Raw genomic sequence first — 6,000 nt, 5'->3', positions numbered from 1 at the left:
TTTGTTTGGTTTCTGAATTACTTGTGTATTGACTTTGTCCTTGGTTTGGTTCTTGTGATTTCTCTTTAGCCAACTTGATGTCTAGTGATTTTTTATCCTAATATGCCTCTACTAAGTTTCTTGGTTCAGATTTTCTACTGATTCTATATGTCTATGTTCATTCCGGCTATTCATGATAAACCTATATTTTTCTCCTTAAATCAGGATTGTTTTGAATTTTTGATTTACCAATTTTCTTCGTTAAAACCTATGTGCTGAATCTTGACTATCCCTTTCTTGCCTATTTGAATTGTCTGATATTTGCTGACTATTTACGTGATTTTCTCTTTTAATTAAACCCTTGACTATTCTCGAGTTCTTATTTTGGTTGATTTGAACTTTGATTCTTACTTCTCTACTCGGTTTTATTGAACTTCTTGCCTTAATTAGTTTTCTTCCTTATTTGTTATTTGTTGATTCTTACTAATTATTTCTTTAATTAAACTCCTGTTCATTTACCCCTAATTACCTAATCTGTACCTAAGTCTTACTTGATTTCCTTCCTTAAATATCTGTCCTGCTGTTACCGTTGAGTGATTATCCCTTGATTAGGACTTACTGATTTTATGTGTGTGACTGATTCTGTAAATTTCCCTAATTGCTACATAATTGATTCTTTACCTTATTTGTTTAACTCTTGATTACTATATATGCCCTTACCTATTCTCACTTCAGAACACGAACAATAGTTCAGAAACTACTACTTTTACACTCTAAAAAAGGCTCTCTCTACTCTCTCTGCTACTTGAGATCTCTGTTGTTCTAGCCGGCTGCAATCCAAGGCTGGAAATTGCACAATACCTTTCTCACATCTTGTGTTTTCTTTCTTTAACTAGGTATGCTTCTGGTTAATTTTAAGAATCTAAACCTATGTGTTTATTTACTACCTTAATTCATAGTGTTTGAGTCCATTCTTTCTTTTGTTTACTGCTTACCCAGCATGCCAAATACTGCCTATTCAAATATGTGATTAACATGTTTCCACTTTACTTGCTTGTTTGCTATCTTGTTTAACATGTCTACATATGTAACTAGTCTGTTTGACTGACTATTGTTTATCTAGCATGCCTAAACTCTATTTTTGTGTATTTAGTATGCCTTCACTTGTTAATACTTGCCTAGCATGCCCATCTAAGTCTTTGCCTGTTCTGCCTCACTCCTGCTAAGTTAGTTACTCTCCCTAGAGTGGCTTCAACATGTTTCTGCTGTGATCTTTGTTGCATGAGCTGCATTCTATCTAACCTACTAATTCTGTAGAACCCTTAAGAACTCTATGTATCATGTTGTTTATGTGTTCCATTAAGGCGTATTCTCTGTGTTCCCAACCCCTCTTCCCTTGTTTGAAAGCTGCTTGCCAAAGTACTTGCTAAAACTATTTGTTCTATGACTTGTGTTGTGATTGCAAATTATTTCTTTACACTTTCCTCATACTATTTTATCACTAATGTTTTCAGAAATTCTTTTCAATCCTAAGACCTTTCTTTTAAACTCTTTCAAATTATTAAGCACTTTCACTTACTCCTAGATTATTAAGTCCTGCCCCTCGGGTATGTGCACTGCTTAGAGACCCTTGAGATCTCTCTGAACTCTGGCATATCAGGGCTGGCACTTCCGCACTGCATATAAATCAGTTATTATTTGATAAAGGTCTAGGTGTGAGCACTGCCTGGGATCCTTGAGGTCCTTAGGGAACTCTAACACACCTAGACATGAAATTGGCTATGGAACTTTGGACATTTTAGACTACTGGAGGCTTGGAAATCACTTTGGGCCTACTTCAGGCTCCTTATAGCTTAATTTATGTTCTACTTATGTAAATCATTCAATTCTTGATCTGTAATAATTAATTGTAAACAAATATTGGGGTGACTAGTGAAAATGGAGGCTAGTTGTATATTGTGGGTAAAAGTGGGACGATAACATGCATATAGGGTCTATTTCAATTCAAATGTGTTTTGTTAGATGACATGCCTATAGGATCTGTTTTATTTCAAATAAATTCTACTTGTTTTACTTTCACACAATTAGAAGCCATGTCTATAGGATCTAAATCAGCTTTAATAATAGAGATCATGCCTATATGGTCTAAATCAGTTTTAATAGAAATCATTCCTATAGCGATTTTGCTTTGGTCAAATAAATTCTGCTTGCTTCACCTTGTGTTCAATTAGAAATCATGCCTATAGGATCTCAAACCAGTTTAGTTAGATTTAAAATAAGCTTGACTCGTGCCTGTAAGTTCTAAATCAGATTAAATAACCCACTATTTTCGTGTTAATCAATATCACTAGAAAGCATGCCTATAGGATTCAAATTGCCCGTTTAAAAATTGTTTTACTGCATTCATAATCAATAATAGATACCATGCTCATAGGACATCACTATTATACGCATAGGCAAGCTTGTACGACGATTAAAATCCTGCAACTGTAAAACTATGCCGTGTTATCTGTGACTGCTGATATTGAATAGGTCTAAAATTAGTAGGAAAGCTGAATAGGTCTCTGACACTTTGGTCCTAATTCAATACTGTATACTCTCTGCTCACCTAGATATCATGTTCTAAGGTTTTCTCTTAAATGCCATAATTGTTGTTTGAGACCTGCACTTACTTGTTCTATTTGTGGAGGTAAAAATGTGAGCCTTTAATTGTTCTCTATTTAATGCAGTCCTAACTATTTTTTGATTGACGCCTAGATTTTTCTCCTTTAAGTACCTAAGGATGGTCTAGAACTACCTAAATTAGAGGTCCTAAATACCTCTAGGGCCACAAGGAAGGGACGGGTAGTGCATGCATAGGATATCTTTCAAGGTTATTAGAACGCTTTAGGCTATGACCAAGGAGAGGGAATTGGGTAGTAAGGATATGATGACTACGTGCTAATGTCACGTGTAGCCCCTCATTGAGGAGTGATTACCGGGCATTGTGTGGGTATGATCCTGTAGGCTAACCAACCTAGGACCCCTCTTTCCTAACTCCCGTTGTCTCAATAAATTTATTTTTCTTTACATATGTGCAAATTGTTCAAACCTTTTTCCTTATTTTCATTACTTGAATCATACATGTACTTAGAACGTCAAAACATGCCTTTGCTTGCGAGTACGTGTTGAAATTTTTTATTTGTAAAAGGACTAATTCACATAGTTTAAGTTCAGTCGGGACCCATCGTTATGGACTGCGAGGGGTGCCTAACACCTTCCCCTCAAGGTTATTTCGAGCCCTTACCCTAATCTCTGGTAATGCAAACTAGTTATATGAGTTAATTACTCTAGGTGCCATAACACACCATAATCCGTTAGGTGACAACTCTTCAAATACCCAATTCCCAAAAAAGAAACGAGTTATTTCCCCCATGAATGTCGAAACCCGGACTTCCCCGCTAAAGGAAAAAAGGGGGTGCAACAAATACAAAATAGACAGAATAAAGTAAATAAATAAGATGGAGACACTGAGGGCTGCGGTGCGTAGCATAGAAAGCAGCTCACCATAAAGTTCCCTTAGCAGTTGCGCGTACGAGCCAGGGTGACCACCAAATGAACCTGTCAGATCCTGCATGTGTAGTACAGAAGTGTAGCATGAGTACGTAAATCAACGCGTACCCAGTAAGCATCTATCCTAATCTTAAAGTAGTAGTGACGAAGGGTCGACATCGACACTTGCTAGTGGTCCAATAAATAAAATGCAGGAATCATAAGCAGGCATGAAATACAACAAGATCAATAGGGAAAGGAACAGTAGATAATAAAATCCGTTAGCAAAATATCATCAGTTTAAAATCCCCAGATGCCACATGCTAACTCAACAAATAAGAACCATCACTTTAAATATCCAATCTCAAGTCGTAAAAGAATATCAGGAAATTTTAAAGTTTAATCAAGAAGGTAATCTCGTGGGTATTTGGACTCCGATAAAGTCCTAAGTCTACCAGGGGCATAAATATGATATTAGCTACGTACAGACTCTCGTCACCTCGTGTGTATGTAGCCCCCAAAAATAGAAGCACATAATAATTTAGTTCACCTATGAGGTAGTTTCCCCCTTACAAGTTTAGACATGAGACTTACCTTGCTCCAAAGTTCCATAACCGGCCCTAATGCCCCTCTTACACCTCAACCAATGCCCATCGATTTGAAACTAGTCAAACAACGCGCAAATCAATCAAAATATACTCTAATACTTATAATTTAATAATTTATAAAAATCCCAAACTCCGCTTGAAAAGTCAACAAAGTCAACCCTCGGGCCTATGTTCCCCGATTTCAAAAAATTTCGAAGATAAACATTACCATAATGCCACAAACTCAAATATGTAATTTATTCCGCATTCCATGTCCAATTTTGCGTTCAAACCCAAAAAAATACCAATTCTAGGTCTTACACCAAAAATCCCACATTTTCCACTTAAATTTTTGAATTTACAAGCCTAAACTCGTATATCTAACTCGCAACGCGTAGAAATCACTTACTTCCTCATTGATGATGAAAATGGCGCTCCAAAATCGCTCCAAAGACAACTCTCGTGGAAGAAATAAAGTGAAAATAAGTCAAACCCCCGATGTAAAACAACACTGCCCAGCCCGACCTTCTTCGCGAATGCGGCAAGTCCCTCACTTTCGTGAAGCACTACCAGCTTCTGCTTCCCAAATTCCTCTATGCGAACGTGAGATAGGGCCCATGAACACGAAGCTTTACCAGCCTGCCCATCGCGAACGCGGCTGCACATTCGCGAATGCGAAGACCAAATCCTTCACCAGACCATCTTCTTCATCGCAAACGCGATCGTGTAAACGCGGATGCGAAGCCTTGCCGTCCAGACCTTCGTGAACGCGAGTCAATACTTGCAAAGGCGAAGCATAAAAATCCAGTAGCCAAAATATTTCTTCACGAACGCATGAGATTCCTCGCATTCGCGAAGAACAAAAACAGACAACAACACCAGTAGTTGTAAAACAAGGAAAAATGATCCAAAACCACTCTGAATCACACCCGAGGCCCGCGGGACCCCGTCCAATCACACCAACAGGTCCTAATACATTATCCAAACTTATCCTAAGGCTCGAAATGCCACGAATAACATCAAAATCACGAATCGACGATCAAAATTCTTCTGTCAACTTTCAAACATTCAAACATAGACGAATGCATCCGAATCATATCTAAACATTTCAGAATGACCCTAAACTTCATGTACAAGTCATGAATCACGATATGAACCTATTCCAACGCTCGGAATTTCAAATAGACATCAGTAACGCTAAAGTCTACTTCATATCAAACTTAGGAATTTCTAAAACCTTCAAATTGTCAACTTTCCATAATAAACGCTGAAATGCTCCCGGTCCACCCGATACCCAACCCGAACATACTTCCAATTCCAAAATTATCATATAAACCTATTGGAATCTTTAAATCCTGATTTTAATATCGTTTACTCAAAAGTCAAACCCTAGTAACCAACTTAATGCTTCCGAATTGAGAATTTTCCTTGCGAATCAACTTTGAACTTCCCAAAATTCAATTCCGACCACACATACAAGTCATAAAAAATAAAGTGAATCTACTCAAGGCCTCAAACCGCCGAACGATGCACTAGATCTCAAAACAACCAGTCGAGTCATTACATTCTCCCTCACTTAAACATATGTTCATCCTTGAACGTGCCAAGAACTGCTCCAAAATTGTCCAAAACCACTGTTCAACACTTCGTGCACCTACTTGTGCCACCACAATCCATGTAAGCGCATTAGCTCAAGCCATACTGGAGATCCTTACGAGACCAGATTCTATCATACGAACACCGTATCAATCTGAACCCGCTGTACCAAATATGATCATGCACCCATGTTGAAACCATACAGTGCACCGTATAATTCGTATGCCCATAACATCATCCTCCAATTGTAGAAGCTGCAATTGTACTAACATGATGCCCGTAGTATACCTCATAACGCGCATAAGCC

The sequence above is a fragment of the Nicotiana tabacum genome, chromosome 18 (genome assembly GCF_000715075.1).
Source record: "Nicotiana tabacum cultivar K326 chromosome 18, ASM71507v2, whole genome shotgun sequence".
Lineage (NCBI taxonomy): Eukaryota > Viridiplantae > Streptophyta > Magnoliopsida > Solanales > Solanaceae > Nicotiana > Nicotiana tabacum.
This window is presented reverse-complemented; position numbering follows the sequence as displayed.